The sequence below is a fragment of the Myxine glutinosa genome, chromosome 5 (assembly GCF_964187855.1).
Source record: "Myxine glutinosa chromosome 5, kmMyxGlut1.1, whole genome shotgun sequence".
In the NCBI taxonomy this organism is placed as follows: domain Eukaryota; kingdom Metazoa; phylum Chordata; class Myxini; order Myxiniformes; family Myxinidae; genus Myxine; species Myxine glutinosa.
Window position 1 is genome coordinate 161836000 of NC_136265.1, and position 18902 is coordinate 161854901.

Below are 18902 nucleotides of genomic sequence, written 5' to 3' on the forward strand. Positions count from 1 at the left end.
TCTCTGGTGTTGTGCTTGTGTGCTTCCCTATCTCTCCCCATCTTGTCTCCCACTCCTTTTATTGTATGTTTTGTGTGTTCATTTGTCTTTTTGTGATTAATGTTAGCTCTTACACGAGCCTCAATCTTGTATACAAAAAAACAAAAAACAACATAAAAACTTCCCTTGAAAAACTTCCCTTGAACAATTTCAACCTTTATTGGTAAAATCACATTCTAAATACCCACCTGTACAGTGAGAAAACAGGTAGTTTAAAAATAGACATAAAAACTTCCCAAAACCTTGAACAATTTCAACCTTTGTTGGTAAAATCACATTCTAAATACCCACCTCTACAGTGAGAAAACAGGTAGTTTAAAAATAGACATAAAAACTTCCCAAAACCTTGAACAATTTCAACCTTTATTGGTAAAATCACATTCTAAATACCCACCTCTACAGTGAGAAAACAGGTAGTTTAAAAATAGACATAAAAACTTCCCAAAACCTTGAACAATTTCAACCTTTATTGGTAAAATCACATTCTAAATACCCACCTCTACAGTGAGAAAACAGGTAGTTTAAAAATAGACATAAAAACTTCCCAAAACCTTGAACAATTTCAACCTTTATTGGTAAAATCACATTCTAAATACCCACCTGTACAGTGAGAAAACAGGTAGTTTAAAAATAGACATAAAAACTTCCCAAAACCTTGAATAATTTCAACCTTTATTGGTAAAATCACATTCTAAATACCCACCTGTACAGTGAGAAAACAGGTAGTTTAAAAATAGACATAAAAACTTCCCAAAACCTTGAACAATTTCAACCTTTATTGGTAAAATCACATTCTAAATACCCACCTGTACAGTGAGAAAACAGGTAGTTTAAAAATAGACATAAAAACTTCCCAAAACCTTGAACAATTTCAACCTTTATTGGTAAAATCACATTCTAAATACCCACCTGTACAGTGAGAAAACAGGTAGTTTAAAAATAGACATAAAAACTTCCCAAAACCTTGAACAATTTCAACCTTTATTGGTAAAATCACATTCTAAATACCCACCTGTACAGTGAGAAAACAGGTAGTTTAAAAATAGACATAAAAACTTCCCAAAACCTTGAACAATTTCAACCTTTATTGGTAAAATCACATTCTAAATACCCACCTGTACAGTGAGAAAACAGGTAGTTTAAAAATAGACATAAAAACTTCCCAAAACCTTGAACAATTTCAACCTATATTGGTAATTAAATAAGTAGAAGACTATAATCTCACAAATAATGAGTGATGCATCTGTGAAGTCGTCTGATGAAAAGGAGACTCATGAAGCCCAAGGTTTCTTTTCATCAGGCCAGCATGAGGTTTGAAATCTCTCCGAAATTGGAAGCATCTCCAACCCTCATGTTGCCAGTCGTTGGATGTTGCCAGAGACCTTCGGTCACGACACCCGTGGCGAGATTCCTCGTGGGATGAAAGTCGGCGAGATTTAATGGTGCCATTGCCACACACCGTGCCTTTTGTAAACACTGTAAACGCGTAAATACGGACACGCTCGTGTCAATGGAAATGTCAACAAGTTGGATCGCGAGGGAGATGAGAGGGAGAGCCAGGGATGCCACGGCCAGGTAAGGAAGGGCAATCTAGCTGGTTGGTTACCGTCATCACCTGAGGGTCCCATATTCAGCATCGTGCCAAGCAGCGACCAATGAGAGACTGGTGTCTGGTGCACACGTCCACTGTTACTATGTCAACTTTCCCCTTTGACTATTTGCTCGGTTTATAGTGCAGCGAGCGTCCTTGTAATCTGCTTCTTTCACACCAGGTCAGGTGTAGCTCTAAATCCTCATTTCTACATATTCCATCCTGCAAAGCGGTTTGCTGCGCTGGATTTTTCATTACAGGTGACGTGAGAATGACTGGTTATTTACTGCAGGAGCTTTGCCCGAGGTACTGTCCAATCGAACCATGGTACTGCGGAGTGTGAACGGAATGGAAGCTCCTGCATTACTTGGTGCTCAGAGGTGCGACAGCAAAAGCAATCTTTGATAAGTTGGTCGTTCTGAATTTCTTTAAATATATGTTTTTGGAAGATGATGATTGGTCTCCGTAGATAATTGAACAGCATAATTTTAACAAATGTTTTTTTTTTTTCTTACAGGTATCCAGCCTCATGGAAGAGCAGCGATTGTGATGTTTACAGTGTCTCCGTAAGTTCGAAATATATCGTCATTGTCAGCAGGTCAATTGTGGGTGGTTTACAATTGCCAGGCAGACGAGCTTTGGGGGGGGGGGGGGGGGGGGTGATGGCTGTGGGTGGTTGCGGTGGGGTGGAGATACGGTTGGGAGTGTAGGGGTGCTGGGGGAGTGTAGGGGGATAATTTCTCTGTTAGTCACATCACATTGTTACCTCATTTGTCCATGAGTTTTTGAGGTAATTTATCCATGAAGTCATCCTGTTATACTAGATGGAGCTGTCAGACCTGCCTCGAGATCTGCACACTTGCCTATGAGCTAGGAAGCTAAAATTATGGCACAATAGTGAGCAGGTGCTTTGGCAAAAAAGGGTATTTTTTGTTTTTTGATTAATCACTTATTTGCTGAGTTACTTAATTATTATCAATTTATTCAGTACTTATTTATTTTCTTTCTCATCTGGGCAATATCTCAGGCACCTTTTGAGCTCAGAAGCTGATATTCGGACATGACAGTGACCAAGTGATATGGCTGTAAAGGGTATTTCTGGTTTATTGATTAATCAATTTATCGATTAATTATTTAATTATTCGATTAACGGCTTAATAAAAAAAAAAATTTAAGTTACAGATTCGGATGAAACGGTGGTGGTCTAGGTATTATATTAGCCAATTGATTAATAATTTAATTATTTAAACATTATTAATTATTTATTTTCATTATTAATCACTTATTTATTTTCTTTCTCATCTCGGCAATATCTCAGGTACCTTTTGAGCTAGGAAGCTGATATTCGGACATGACAGTGACCAAGTGATGTGGCTATCAAGGATATTTTTGATTTATTCATTAATCAATTAATCGATTTATTATTCATTGATTAATCAATTATTAAGTTACAGCTTCGGATGAAACACTGGTCGTTTTGGTATGCTCTTATCCAATTGTTTAAGAAATTATTTTACGATTATTGTTTATTGATTTTAATTATGCAATCAATCAATCAATTATTGTACACCTCTCCCTTCCAATAGCATCTCTATGTGCTGCACAGCGGTATCGCCGGGCGCCTAAGGCACCCTGGCAATGCTGCACTGGAAGAGGTTATTTATTTATTTGGAATGGGGGCAGCGTTCTTTGAATGTATCTGTACTTTTTTCACATTTTGTTGTGTTACAGCCTGAATTTAAAATGGATTAAATGTAGATTTTTTTTTATCACTGATTTACAAATATAATACATTACACATTATCCAGCAGCACCCCATAATGTCAACGTGGATTCTTTTTTTTTTTTAGAAATTTTTACAAAACAATTTCAAATGAAATTCAGAAATATCAAATTTACATAGATATTCAACCCCTTGAATCAATACTTTGTAGAATTGGCTTTGGCAGCGATTACAGCTTCGAGTCTTCTTGAGTATGTCTGTAGCAGCTTTGCACATCTGGATTTGGGGAGTTTCTCGCATTCTTCCTTGCAGATTTGCTCAAGCTCTGTCCAGTTAGATGGGGAGTATTGGGGAACAGCAATCTTCAAGTCTTTCCACTGATTTTCAATGGGATTCAAGTCTGGGCTTTGGCTGGCACTCAATAACTTTCATGTTCTTGTTCTGAAGCGATTCCAGTGTTGCTTTGATTGTATGCCTGGGCTTATTGTCCTGTTGGAACGTAAATCTTCGCCGCAGTCTAAGGTCTTTTGCACTGAAGCAGGGTCTCCTCAAGGATTTGGCTATATTTGGCTCCATTCATTGTTCCCTCTGTCCTAACAAGTCTCCCAGTCCCTGCTGCTGAAAAGCATCCACATAGCATGATGCTGCCATGACCATGCTTCATGGTAGAGTTGGTGTTATTTGGGTAATGAGCTGTGCTCGGTTTCTACCAGACGTATCGTGCTTTGCATTCACGCCAAACAGTTCAGTTTTAGTCTCATTAGACCACATAATCTTTTGCTTCATGCTCTGAGCCTTTCAAGTGCCTTTTTGCAAACTCCAGTCTTGTTGTGATGTGCCTTTTTCTCAGGAGTGGCTTTCGTCTGACCACTCTCTCATAAAGCATAGATTTGTGAAGTTCTGCACAGACTGTTGGCCTCACGGCAGGTTCTCCCATCTCAGCCAACTAACTGTAGTTTTGTCAGAGTGGTCATTGAGTTATTGGTCACCTCCCAGACCAAGGTCCTTGCCTGGTTGCTCTGTTTGGTTGGACAGCCAGCTCTAAGAAGAGTCTGGGTAGTTCCATATTCTTTCTATTTCCTAATGATGGAGCTCACTGTGCTCTTTGGAACTTTCAACATTTTAGAAATTATTTTATACCTTTCCCCAGATCTACACCTCCTCATAATTCTACTCGGAGTTCTATGGACAGTTCCTTGGATTTCATGGTGGAGTTTCTGCTCTGGCATGCACTGTGAACTGTATATGGAAAGGTGTGTTTCTTTATAAATCATATGCAATCGATTGAATTGGCTACAGGTGGACTCCAATTAAGTTGTAGAGACGTCTCAAGAACTATCAAAGAAAATTGAATGCACCTGAGCTCAATTTGGAAAGGGGTTGAATGCATATTGACTCGAGACATTTCAGCTTTTCATTTTTAATTAGTTTGTAAAAATTTCAAAAAAAAATTCCACTTTGGCATAATGTGTAGATCAATGCTAAACAAAAGTCAATTTAATCCATTTAAAATTCATGTGTAACACAACAAAAAGTCAAAAAAGCCAAGGGTTGTGAATACTTTCTGAACGCTGAAACGCTGAACCAAGAGCCAAGAGACTGAACACATTGTAAGTGAGGTATCACTGGCACGCTTGCCAAATTCCAAATTGCTGCCCACATTTGTAAACAAATTAAACTCAGCTGGAAAGGAAAGGAGAAACCACCAAGAATAACCCTTGCCAAGAGTCCTTGGGTCACGAGACTACTTGCCAAAACATTGCTTTGGCAGCACCCTGCCAAAAGACTGCTTGCCAAGAGACTGCTTTGGAAGCACCCTGCCAAGAGAAGAGACTGCTTGCCAAGAGACTGCTTCGGAAGCACCCTGCCAAGAGAAGAGACTGCTAGCCAAGAGACTGCTTCGGAAGCACCCTGCCAAGAGAAGAGACTGCTTGCCAAGAGACTGCTTCGGCAGCATCTTGCCAAGAGACTGCTTGCCAAGAGACTGCTTCGGCAGCAACCTACCAAAAGAGTACTTGCAAAGAGACAGCGGCACCCTGCCAAGAGACAACTTGCCAAGAGACTGCTTCAGCAGTACCTTGCCAAGAGACTACTTGCCAAGAGACTGCTTCAACAGCACCCTGCCAAGAGACCACTTGCCAAGAGACTGCTTCGGCAGCATCTTGCCAAGAGACTGCTTCGACAGCACCCGACCAAAAGAGAACTTGCAAAGAGACAGCTTCGGCAGCACCATGCCAAGAGACTACTTGCCAAGAGACTGCTTCAGCAGCACCTTGCCAAGAGACTACTTGCCAAGAGACTGCTTCAGCAGCACCTTGCCAAGAGACCACTTGCCAAGAGACTGCTTAGGCAACACCCTGCCAAGAGACCACTTGCCAAGAGACTGCTTCAGCAGCAGGCTGCCAAGAGACAACTTGCCAAGAGACTGCTTTGGCAACACCTTGCCAAGAGACTGCTTGCTAAGAGACTGCTTCAGCAGCACCTTGCCAAGAGACTGCTTGCCAAGAGACTGCTTGCCAAGAGACTGCTTGCCAAGAGACTGCTTGCCAAGAGACTGCTTGCCAAGAGACTGCTTGCCAAGACACTGCTTGCCAAGAGACTGCTTAACAAGAGACTGCTTAACAAGAGACTGCTTGACAAGACTGCTTAACAAGAGGCTGCTTGACAAGAGGCTGCTTGACAAGAGACTGCTTGACAAGAGACTGCTTGACAAGAGACTGCTTGCCAAGAGACTGCTTAACAAGAGACTGTTTGACAAGAGACTGCTTGCCAAGAGACTGCTTAACAAGAGACTGCTTAACAAGAGACTGCTTGACAAGAGACTGCTTGCCAAGAGACTGCTTGCCAAGAGACTGCTTGCCAAGAGACTGCTTGCCAAGAGACTGCTTGCCAAGAGACTGCTTGCCAAGAGACTGCTTGCCAAGAGACTGCTTGCCAAGAGACTGCTTGCCAAGAGACTGCTTGCCAAGAGACTGCTTAACAAGAGACTGCTTAACAAGAGACTGCTTAACAAGAGACTGCTTGCCAAGAGACTGCTTGCCAAGAGACTGCTTGCCAAGAGACTGCTTGCCAAGAGACTGCTTAACAAGAGACTGCTTAACAAGAGACTGCTTGCCAAGAGACTGCTTGCCAAGAGACTGCTTGCCAAGAGACTGCTTAACAAGAGACTGCTTAACAAGAGACTGCTTGCCAAGAGACTGCTTGCCAAGAGACTGCTTGCCAAGAGACTGCTTGACAAGAGACTGCTTGACAAGAGACTGCTTAACAAGAGGCTGCTTAACAAGAGACTGCTTAACAAGAGGCTGCTTAACAAGAGGCTGCTTAACAAGAGACTGCTTGCCAAGAGACTGCTTGCCAAGAGACTGCTTGCCAAGAGACTGCTTGCCAAGAGACTGCTTAACAAGAGACTGCTTGCCAAGAGACTGCCTGCCAAGAGACTGCTTGCCAAGAGACTGCTTGCCAAGAGACTGCTTGCCAAGAGACTGCTTGCCAAGAGACTGCTTAACAAGAGACTGCTTGCCAAGAGACTGCTTAACAAGAGACTGCTTGCCAAGAGACTGCTTGCCAAGAGACTGCTTGCCAAGAGACTGCTTGCCAAGAGACTGCTTGCCAAGAGACTGCTTGCCAAGAGACTGCTTGCCAAGAGACTGCTTGCCAAGAGACTGCTTGACAAGAGGCTGCTTGACAAGAGGCTGCTTAACAAGAGGCTGCTTAACAAGAGGCTGCTTAACAAGAGACTGCTTAACAAGAGGCTGCTTAACAAGAGACTGCTTAACAAGAGACTGCTTAACAAGAGACTGCTTAACAAGAGACTGCTTGCCAAGAGACTGCTTGCCAAGAGACTGCTTGCCAAGAGACTGCTTGCCAAGAGACTGCTTGCCAAGAGACTGCTTGCCAAGAGGCTGCTTAACAAGAGACTGCTTAACAAGAGACTGCTTAACAAGAGACTGCTTAACAAGAGGCTGCTTAACAAGAGGCTGCTTAACAAGAGACTGCTTAACAAGAGGCTGCTTAACAAGAGGCTGCTTAACAAGAGGCTGCTTAACAAGAGACTGCTTAACAAGAGGCTGCTTAACAAGAGACTGCTTAACAAGAGACTGCTTAACAAGAGATAGCTTCAGCAGCACTGTTGCCCTCTAAAGTGTCTGCTGGTAGATGATGATGATGATGATGTGGCAACACCTTTCGATGTACATTCGAGTCCATTTACCTAATACACGTAAACAAGAAGGTAGAAAGAACAGAAGGATATGTATTAAGAATGGGATGTTGGAGGAGACAAAAAATCCACATGGCGATGGCAAGATGGCCCTTGGATTTCTTTTTCCTATTTGCATCATGCTGCTGTCTTCTCAAACGCAGCCCTGTTGAACCACGCAGCTTCTGCCTTGCAACGATGTGTGGTTTGTGTCATTGCAATTCACGCTTCAGATTCCTAACTTGCAGGTTGTCGGCGACTGGTTAAAGCTATCATGAAAACAATGAATACTTAACGTCTAGATTCCTAAGAGAGGCAATGATGGCAAACTGGTTGAGCCTGCACCCCCACGCTACCAGAATAGTAGCTGTCAAGCAGTGTCCCTCGTACACTGACGTTCATTATTTTGCCGATTATTTGGCCTTGCTCTTTATGCTCGTTACTCTTCCCCCCTCTTTATGGGTCCACCTCCCCCCTTTTCCTCTTTTATCACAGTTTCATGTTGCTGTCAGCTATGATTGCTTTGACACAACCCAAATATATCTCTGGTGTGGGTGGCCAGGTCCATTCCTCCAGGTTGCTTAGCAAAACGCATCCAGAATGTCTGCAACACTACTCCAGTTGTAAAGATTTCAGTTGCTCTTCAATGTCCGCTTGGTCGTGGAAAGGACAGCCAGTTAAACGCCCCGTCAGAGGGAGCGCCTACGCTTCATCTCTGCAGCAGTTTGCAGTCGCATTTAATTTCTTGGGGAAAGAATGGAGACTTATTGGTCAAACAAAATCTGCTGCAAGCATATCCAGACTGAGTAGCCTGTAGCTGCTGGTTGCATCATTGCTGGGAGCATGGCTTTGCTGCTGATGCAGTGCCCCCTGTTACCAGTCATCTCGTACTCATTTTGCCGACATCGGAAAGATGATAGGCTGAGTCAACCCACCTGGTGTCATTTAACGGCATGACAGGGGCTCAACCTCAAGACCCTATAAGATCTTAAGCCAACACCAGTTTTAGTAGATTAATAATAATAATAATATGAGTTCCCTTGCAAGGAACTTAAATGCAGGAGGAGGGAGGACAAAGCCACTCACTCCGCTCACTCAATTGGATGAATCTGCTCAGAGTTCCCAGTCAGTCTTGTCATCCTGTGTAGTGGAAGTTGCCTATTTGTAAATGAAATTGGTAGAGCGGACGGCACCCTTCTTGGGCAATGCGCTCCTCAAACATGTTTGTGTGATAGATGTGAAAGGGGACATGCCGGTTCATCCGCACAATTTCCTGAAATAGCTCAGGGTTTGATTTCTCTCTTGTCTCTTCTCATTATGTAAAGGTCTGCGTGGCAACGATTTTGCTCGTACTATATTAATTATTATTCATAGCATACGTCATGTGCCTTTCTGCTCGCTCAGGGGTGGAGGACCAGTAAACATCTGGATAAAATGTCCTCTCTGGGCTAAGCTGATGGCTACTCGCTTGGATTTTAATCTGGTCATTTTGCTTTGGACATGTTTTTGACAGTGTGGTAAACCACAGAGCAGACCTGAGAGTTGTCTCTTTTGCATTTCTTGTGCTTTTGACATGCTGCCATATTATTAGCTTTTATGGAATTGGAATTCCAGATAAGGTATAGTCACCGTGCACCGTGCACCGTCCATCCGTCCGTCTCCTATTTCGACTTCTCCGGCCAAAGCGCTGGGCCGATCCGGCTGAAATTTGGCAGCAATTTTCTGCTCCTGACTTATAAAGTCTGATTGCAAAGCTCGTTCCGGTCACGTGACTTTAAGTAGGTCAAAATGGCAGACTTAGTAAATTCCTTCAATAATCTTCTTCTCTGGGTGAGCCTGGCGTTGGCTTCGTGGTTAGGGTGCAGGCTTGGGATCCTAGGATCCTGAGTTCGAATCCCGGTCAATCGCTGAATTAACACCAGCGCGGTTGACTCGGCTGTCATCCTTCCGAGGTCGGCAAATTGAGTATCAGCTTGCTGGGATGCATGATCAAGGATGATCAAAGGATATGACATGCACCTGAGCTCAATTTGAGTCATAGCAAAGCGCTTGAATACTTATTGACTCGACATTTATTTCAGCTTTTTTTTCTTCTTTTTTTTTGTCAAAATTTCTAAAAAAAGAATTTTTTTTCCCACTTTGACATTATGAGGTATTATGTGTAGATCGGTGACAAAAAAAATCTCAAATTAATCCATTTTATATTCAGGCTGTAACACATCAAAATGTGAAAAGAGTCTAGGGGTGTGAAGGCATCCCAATACTTTCTGAAGGCACTGTATCGCCTGAATTGGAGTGCCGACCCTCAGATACCCTTTCACATATTTGACTGAAACTTGGTCCATGGTTTTATTTAGATAAGTCACAGAACAAGTTTGAGTTTCAGGGCATTTGATCAATTTTTCACAGGGTTATGGCCTTGTTGGACTTATAAAATATCACATCGGTAGGGTACATCTATTGCAAAGCAATTCTCGCTCTTGTTTAATTTGAAATGCCAAGTGTACTGTTTTCGACAAGTTTGTGATACTTTCTGATTATAAGTAATATATCATCAAAATCCCATGCCAATATTATTATAGAGCTCTGCACCTGCACCTGCACCTGCATGGTCCTTTATAAGTGCTCAAAATAACTTCAGCAAGACCCGTGAAAATACGCTCTGCAACTCATCTACCACCACCCACATGCCGACCTCCCAGCACTTTTATGTATTTTTCTCTCCTATCCTTTTAATCTCGTCGTAGGTATACACAAGTGGGCAGACAAGGCGTGGGAGCTGAAATACTTGGGTGTCGGAGCTTTAGTTGGCCTTTTTTGTTTTGTATTAGGTGAGCTAAACCCTGCTTGATATAGGACATGAGCTAAACTCAGGTGGTAAATGATGATAATCATGTCCGATGATGATGATGTCTTACCTGTTTATTTCCTCTCATTCTGCAAGCTTAACACCTTAACACCCGCATCCTCCTTTCGTTCTTCCATGAGTGCCAATGTCGGAGCCGCACAATGAGTCATTCATCAACACTCATCTTTTCCAAAGTCTTTTGTTGCATGGACATGGAGTTGTCACATGGAATACTAAAGGCTTGTCATATGCATTGTGCTATCGTTGCACGTCTCTCGTCAGAGTTCACTGCACGTCTGGCAGACTCGATCCGTCATGACTTACCTTCGACTTATGTTGTGCTGTTCTACCGTAATCGATGACCCACATTTCCCATTTCAGGAAGACTTGTCTTGAAAAGGAAAATGTCAATACAGATACTGTGCATGGGTACTAGGCATAATCCGCAGGTTAACTGTTCTCTTGAACTTTTGTATTGAAGTTGCAAGGGCCTTTTTGAAAGGGGTTGTAAGTCTTGTTTTTATTATTTTTTGCACCAAATGTGTTTGTTTGAACTCGCATGTCATTACTACTACTACTACTACTACTACTACTACTACCACTACTACTACTGATACTACTACTACTACTACTACTACTACTATTACTATTACTATTACTACACTACATGGCCAATATTATGCGGAAAGCCCTTCTAATTATTGGATTTGGCTGTTTGAGCCACACCCATTGCTGACAGGTATATATAATCAAGCACACAGCCATGAAATCTCCATAGACAAACATTGGCAGTAGAATGGGCCATACTGAATAGCTCAGTGACTTTCAACGTGGCACCATCATGGGATGCCACCTTTCCAACAAGTCAGTTTGTCAGAGTTATGCCCTGCTAGAGCTGCCCCGGTCAACTGTAAGTGCTGTTATTGTGAAGTGGAAATGTCTAGGAACAACAACAGCTCAGCCGCGAAGTGGTAGGCCACACAAGCTCACAGAAAGGGACAACTGAGTGCTGAAGAGCGCAGCGCGTAAAAATCGTCTGTTCTCGGGTGCAACACTCACTACCGAGTTCCAAACTGTCTCTGGAAGCAACGTCGGCACAACAACTGTTCGTCTGGAGCTGTATGAAATGGGTTTCCATGGCCGAGCAGCCGCACACAAGCCTAAGATCACCTTGCGCAATGCCAATCGTTGGCTGGAGTGGTGTAAAGCTCGCCGCCATTGGACTCTGGAGCAGTGGAAACGTGTTCCCTGGAGTGATGAATCACGCTTCACCATCTGGCAGAACAACGGACAAATCTGGGTTTGGCGGATGCCAGGAGAACGCTACCTGCCCGAATGCACAGTGCCAACTGTAAAGTTTGGTGGACGAGGAATAATAGTCTGGGGCTGTTTTTTATGGTTTGGGCTAGGCCCCTTAGTTCCAGTGAAGGGAAATCTTAATGCCACAGCATACAATGACTCTAGAATCTAGACGATTGTGTTCTTCCAACTTTGTGGCAACAGTTTGGGGAAGGCCCTTTCCTGTTTCAGCATGACAATGCCCCCATGCACAAAGCAAAGCCCATACATAAATGGTTTTGTCTAGATCGGTGTGGAAGAACTTGACTGGCCTGCACAGAGCCCTGACCTCAACCCCATCGAACACCTTTGGGATGAATTGGAACGCCGACTGCGAGCCAGGCCTAATCGCCCAACATCAGTGCCCGACCTCACTGATGCTCTTGTGGCTGAATGGAAGCAAATCCCCACAGCAATGCTCCAACATCTATTGGAAAGCCTTCCCAGAAGAGTGGAGGCTGTTATAGCAGTAAAGGGGGGACCAACTCCATATTGATGCCCATGATTCTGGAATGAGATGTTTGACGAGCACATATGGGTGTGATGTTCGGGTGTCCATGTAGTTTATTACTACCACCAAATCTACTACTACCTGTTAGTCGTGATTTGAACCACAGGGTTTACTTCTATCTGTTAGTTGTGATTTTAATCAGACTCTGGGGTGTAATGTGAGAGCGTCTGCCCTGAGTCTGGGAGGTCAGGGGGTCAAACCCTGGCCAAGTCTTATCAAAGACTTTAAATAAAAAAGGTTCAGCATTTAAAAGGACAGAGCTCTGACAGACAATCCCCATAAGTTGAGAACCATGGGAAGGAAGGAGTAAATGCCTCCCAGAGTGTGGTGAAAAAAAACGGAACCATTGTTGTGACGTCACCATATGGTACCCAGAGTACCCCAAGAAGTGACGACACTTCCCCCAAACTCAGTGGCTGTGTTTGTCTCCTCTAATCATCCTGTGTTGTGTCTCTTCTGTATGTCCATGTGTGTGTGAGACATGTGCGTGGTAGCTCCATTACAAGCCTTAGATCTTGTATTAAAAAAGAAAAGAAAAACAAAAGAAAGGTTATGATCTCTCCCAGCCACTACCCACACATAATATGAGCAAGGTCCCTGGTAGGGCTTGGGTATCCCCAGTAGACCATCAAGGAAGGATATATATTTGCTAGTAATCCACTCACCCCACTTTATTGCACTAGCAAATCGGATGGACACTCGCCAGCGTGAGGTTCTTCAACTCTTCGACTTTCCGTGAGGACTTTACTGTCCATCCAAGTTGGGAATCTTTGTATCTTTGGCCAACACCAAAAATGGTGGGAGTCTGGGAGACTTGGGTTGGAAATTGCTTCATGGGGTGCTGATTTCTGGAGCTCTGCTTCAACATTTCACAAACTTCCATGGTGGATGTTTCTTCTGTGATGAAATGGCAACCATCTTTCACATATAATTGCAATCCCTAACACTTTTTACTTTTGGTCATCCTGTAATGAAGAGTAAATCGCGGGATCTCCTTGTTAACTTTATTTTGGCCTCTGTCAAGCTTGTAATATATAAAACCAGAAAGGCAGAGATCTAGAGTGATGAGGTGCCAAGGACCATCTCTTGGTCCATCTCAGCCAAGGACCAAGTTTTGTCAGAGTGGTCATTGGGTTCTTGGTCACCTCCCTGACCAAAGTCCTTTTTGCCTGGTTGCTCTATTTGGTTGGACAGCCAGCTCTATAAAGAGTCTGGGAAGTTCCATAATCTTTCCATTTCCTAATGATGGAGCTCACTGTGCTCTTGGGAACATTCAACACTGGAAATTTTTTATACCCTTCCCAAGATCTATGCCTCATCACAATTATATCTCGGAGTTCTACGGACAGTTCCTTGGACTTCATGGGAGAGTTTCTGCTCTGACATTTACTGTCAACGTTGGGACCTTGCATAGAAAGGTGTGTTTCTTTCTAAATCACGTTCGATCAATTTAATTGGCCACACGTGGACTCCAATCAAGTTGTAGAGACATCTCAAGGATGACCAAAGGAGATTGGATGCACCTGAGCTCAATTAGGAGTGTCAAAGCGAAGGGGTGAATACTCATTGACTCAGGACATTTCAGCTTTTCATTTTTAATTATTTTGTACAAATTTCTAAAAAAAACAAATTCCCCCTTGACATTATGGGGTATTATGTGTAGATCAATGACAAAAAATCTGAAGTTAATACATTTTAAATTCAGTCTGTAACAACAAAATGTGAAAAAGTCAAGGGGTGTGAATACTTTCTGAAAGCACTTGTAAATTTGGATCACAAATGATGCACTTTGCAGTATTTCCCCACAAGGTACTTTCCCTTTACTTGTCTGATTTATTAGTCTCCTACCAAGAGGGGACTATAGGTTTGCTCTCCATCTCTCTGTCCATCCAACCGTTCCACCTGTGCTTTTCTGCACATTTTCCCATACACTTTAACATATTCAACTGAAACTTGGTACATGGCTTTATTATGATAAGTTACAAAACAATTTCGAGTTTCGCAGCATTTTACCAAATTTTCACGGACTTATGCCCTTTTTGCTTGGAACAAGAACATTCTTTGGGACTGGTAGGGGACATGTATTGCAAAGCAATTCCCTGTCTTGTTTTTTTTTTTTTTTTTGACATACTTTTTTTCAGTCTTTCCCCCTCCTCATCTGTCTTGGTAGTGCTTTCTCTTTAAAATGTCTACCTTGACCACTGCAGTTCGGACCATGGACTTGCAGAGATGAGGAGGTCGAGCGATTGGGTTAAACAGGAAAAACGTCTGCCTGAGCTTTCCTGCGCCCTGAGCGCAAGCCTCTGAAGCCTTTCCAACAAAAGCACTACTACTTTAATGACCCAAATTATTCCCACTTTCGTGTGCGGTCGGCTTGGGAATGTTTCTGACCCAAGTTTTTCATGAATCGGTTGGGCAGGCCTGAATTTCGACCGGAGCTGATTTGAGTAGGAATTTGTAACGTGTTTTCAGGATGCCGGGGAATAACTCACTGACCCTTCGCGTAAGACACGGTGGTATCTTTAACATGCAGCAGCTAATACCAGCAGATGGACAACCAGCTTGAAGAATAACGTCCATCCAATGGACAGGGAATTTTGCGATGCAACCCCCTGCCTGTGGATCACCAGTCCGACATTTTATAGTCGAGTAAAGGTAAGTGCTCTCTCTTTATGTACCTTTGCACAATTCTGTCAGATTGAACTTGCAGGTCTCTCTCATAACTGAACACAAAATTAAAAAATACTTTTGGAGGTCATCTATCAAACTTTTAGGGGAGAGTTTGAAGGAGGCAATAAATGGAGGAACTAAAATTGAGAAAAGGGAGGGCTGAGAAATATAACAAGTTGGGGACGTGTGAGAGGATTGTGACAAGACCGGGCAGGGTTAGAAGTTAAGAGATTGAAGGAAAGAGGGATGCATTCCAATAAAATTCCATAATCCCAGCCACGAAAATTATCCAGGTTATCAGAGGTGTGCATGTACACATACAGGTTTTGGATATCGTCGATATGATGTGGAACATGACACTTTCAAAATGATGTAATCAGCCCCAGATTTCTCGATGAGCATGGTAGTGAACAGATGTTTTGAAGACCTGGAAGGAAGAATGGGATTGAAGAGGATGTGGAAGTTGGTTCCCCAGCCAGAGAAAAATAGGAACAAATGAGTGGAGGGTAGAAGTGATCCTGGAATTTGGGAGTTTCACCAGAAGGGGGGTTCATGGTCGATGATGGGGTTCATGACGGGACGGTTCCCGTCCACGACGGGAGGGTTCATGGTCGTTCATGCTCATCTCCTTTGAAGCAGTCCCTCTCGGCCGCTTTTATTGGGCGTTGTTAGATCAAGAACATGTGCCCTGCAGAAACCTAGGGAGGGGGGGGGGGAGGTGGGAGGGGGAACAAAGCACGGAAAGAGCAGAGGGTGCAAGACCAGAAAGGAGGAGGTAGAAGACAGATGGACCCCTGACCTGTCTGCGATGGTGTAGAGATAGACCCGTAGACTCAGCTTCATTGCGAGAGATTTCAATAATTTGAACGGCCTTGGTTTCCACAGTGTCAAGCTGAGCAAGATGTGAGGCAGGAGCACCAGCCCAGAGGGGAGAGCAGTACTCCATAAAATTGCAGGTGGATAGGAGTTCAGGTGTGCTAAGGAAGGACTTTGCATGATGGAGGATGCCCAGTCGACAACTGGCTATGGAAGAAAACTTTGAAATGTGGTTTGCCCAAGAAAGATCATGGATCTGATAGTGAGAACCAGGAGTTTGAATGACTGAACTTCCTCTAGAGGATTGTTAAGAAAGTAGATATGAGGGTTTGCCAGATGAACCTTTCAGATAGAGATAGTGAGAGTGGGAGATTTGTCAGGATTGAAAGATATATTCCAAGTGTTTGATGAGCTTGTGATGTTGTCACGGTCTGAAGAGAGGAAACAGGCTGCAGCCAATCTTCAACAGTCTGAAGGATGAGGGACGTCACGGCAGAAGGTGGAGTCATCGGCAAATAGATAAAGGGGATTTTCCAGAGAGTCAGAGAGGTCATCGATGAAGATCAGGAATGGGACTGGGCCCAGAACACTGCTTTGGAGAACTCCAGCCTTGACAGGGAGAGGAGATGAAAGAATTCTGTTGAGAGCCACACAATGGCCACGAGATTAGAGGAGGTCAGTAAGCCATGTGTGGAGTTGGCCTTGGCTACCATTGGCAGACAGTTTGAAAAGCAAGGCAGGATGCCAAAGTGCCTCAAAAGCATGAGATATGTCATGAGAGACAGCCATGATCTCATGTATGACATTGAGGACCTTCATCCATTCTTGGGAGAGTAGAAGCTGCATGTTGAAGGTAAAGTGACCTGGTCTGAATCAAAATTGGTGATCTGGGGTGATGTTGTTGGAGAAAAGGAAGAATTTCATATCAACCGTGATGACGGATTCCATGACCTTGCTGATGATTGGAAGTAAGCCGATAGGTCTGTAGTTAAGGGGATAAGCGTGCGTGTGTGTGTGTGTGTGTGTGTGTGTGTGTGTGTGTGTGTGTGTGTGTGTGTGTGTGTGTGTGTGTGTGTGTGTGTGTGTGTGTGTGTGTGTGTGTGTGTGTGTGTGTGTGTGTGTGTTTTAACCACAATCACCGCTAGCAAATTGTATTCACAGCAAAATGTACAAACTCAACTCCTATCATCCACATGTATTTTTCGTATTCCTTTGTTTCTGTAAGTCCAATTCGTATTTAGGAAGAGATGATCATGAAGCCGATAACAATGACGATGGTTTACCAAACCAGCCAATGTTTCCACATGCGGTAAATGGCGAAACTGCAAATGCTGAACCCGTGCATGAGTTTACATGCAGAGAGGGAGTAGTTTCGTACGAGGGGAAAATCAAAATCACAATTGTATTGAGAAAATTATGAAACCTCCCACCCACCTTCGGACACCCACTAGGACCCCAAAAGGTTCTACAGAAAGTTTGGCGGGGCGATCCCCAAAACATATATATATATATATATATATATATATATATATATATATATATTGTTACGGTTGCGGTTTAGATGTTATGATGGGCCGAGCAGATGGTCCAACCGCGACCGTTACAGGATCCCCAATTGGCCCGACTCCCCCAACGTTGACCAGATCGCACCACAGATATTCAATCGGGAAACCTCTAAAGCGACCGAAAGAGAAGGAAAAGAGAAGAAGACAGAGTACGGAGGAAGAAAAGATTTATTATACACACACAAGCAAAAAGAAGGAGCGACCAAAATTATTTACAAGCAATGGATGGAAGAAGCAGTCACACAGTGAATCGTTAACTTATACTATTCAATTTACTTAACCCCAGGACAACATTCAAGACAGACGACGTTCACACTTACACGGGGGAAATTGCAGGCAGGATTGGCGGAGGTGGGTTGCTGGAGAGGGAGGCAGGGTCAGGTCCCTTCAACCGGCAGGGCTGGAGGTAGCAGCTCTCAATTCTTCGCGTTTTTGGCGGGAAAACCCTCGGTCGCGTCGACGCTGCTGATGCTGTAGACGTCACGCGCTGGCTCGGTCACACCTGCTCCTCTCCTTCTGGTGGAGCCGTCTCCCTCCTCTCAGCGCGTCTCTCCAAAGCTTGTTTCCTCTCCAAGTATCTCTCCTTTGTGGTTTAGAGCGTCTCTCATCTCACAGCTCACAGCTCAGCTCACAGCTCATGTCCTCTCTCATGTCATCTCCCGTGTCATCTGTTGAAGCAGTCCCTTCCAGTCGCTTTTATTACTCGGGGCGGAATCAAGCCGCCGGCTGCGAGGGCACGCCTACCGGGTCGCTAACCGCGGTGCTGGTTGGCTGTTAGGGCTGTCCGATTCCTCCTTTGATCATTACGACGTGCCACGCCTGTGAGTTGGCGGCTCCTACCCCCCCTCTTCTCCGAGATGAGCACATGTGCAATGGCGGCTTGCGGGATTGAACACCACTCGCACCGCTTTTGAAAGGAACTTTGGAGAGCGGAGATGATTGGGGAAATTGAAAGGGGCCTACGCTTATTTCGTTTGATACAATGCAGAGTCAATCTAGTGGGAAACACATATTTAGCCTACATAGAATAAGGAAATAAACTATTTAAAAAGATATATCGTGGCCTGTGTGTAAGTTTCATGGAATTAACTAGGAGGACGGCTGCGACCATTATTTACATTACGAGGGTGTTACACACAACAAAACCATACTTTTCACATTCGTTACACTGCACCCTCCTTTCTTCAGGCCCGTGCTCGGGCCTACAAAACTTTAACTTAGTGTGACACGTAGGTGTAATTCCCTCTTCAATTAACCTGACCCTGAGTGTGACAATCTTAAAACACAAATAAGTATGTCCCCCTATTGCATTGCACCCTGTCTAACAGACTCAAGCCCACAGCTAACCGAATTATGGGATTGTTCTCAAACTATACATTTACGGTGGGGAGCATTATTTACAGTGACGTTATTTCTTATTTACAACGCAACCCAGGACCTGTGTTTTTTTTTCTTTTTAGGGAACAAGAAAAAAGAAATTCCTGTTGGGAGGGAGGAGACAGCACGCATTGCATCGATGCACCAGTACCAATACCACCAAAGCACCCAAAAGCACCAAAAGCACCACAAAGCACCAAAAGCACCACTCGGTGCACAGTCACCA

At 43.8% G+C, this 18902-nt stretch overlaps 1 protein-coding gene across 1 annotated transcript in view; it reads left to right on the forward strand.

The window, feature by feature from the left end:
* Positions 1–18902, forward strand: part of ENDOV (endonuclease V) — a 164671-nt gene that overhangs the window by 114716 nt on the left and 31053 nt on the right. Inside the window, exons 1-2 of the mRNA XM_068115793.2 lie at positions 1885–2010; positions 2148–2196. The gene's annotated coding sequence lies outside the window, so the exon portion shown is untranslated. Of the gene's footprint in view, positions 2011–2147; positions 2197–18902 lie in introns of the transcript that reaches the window.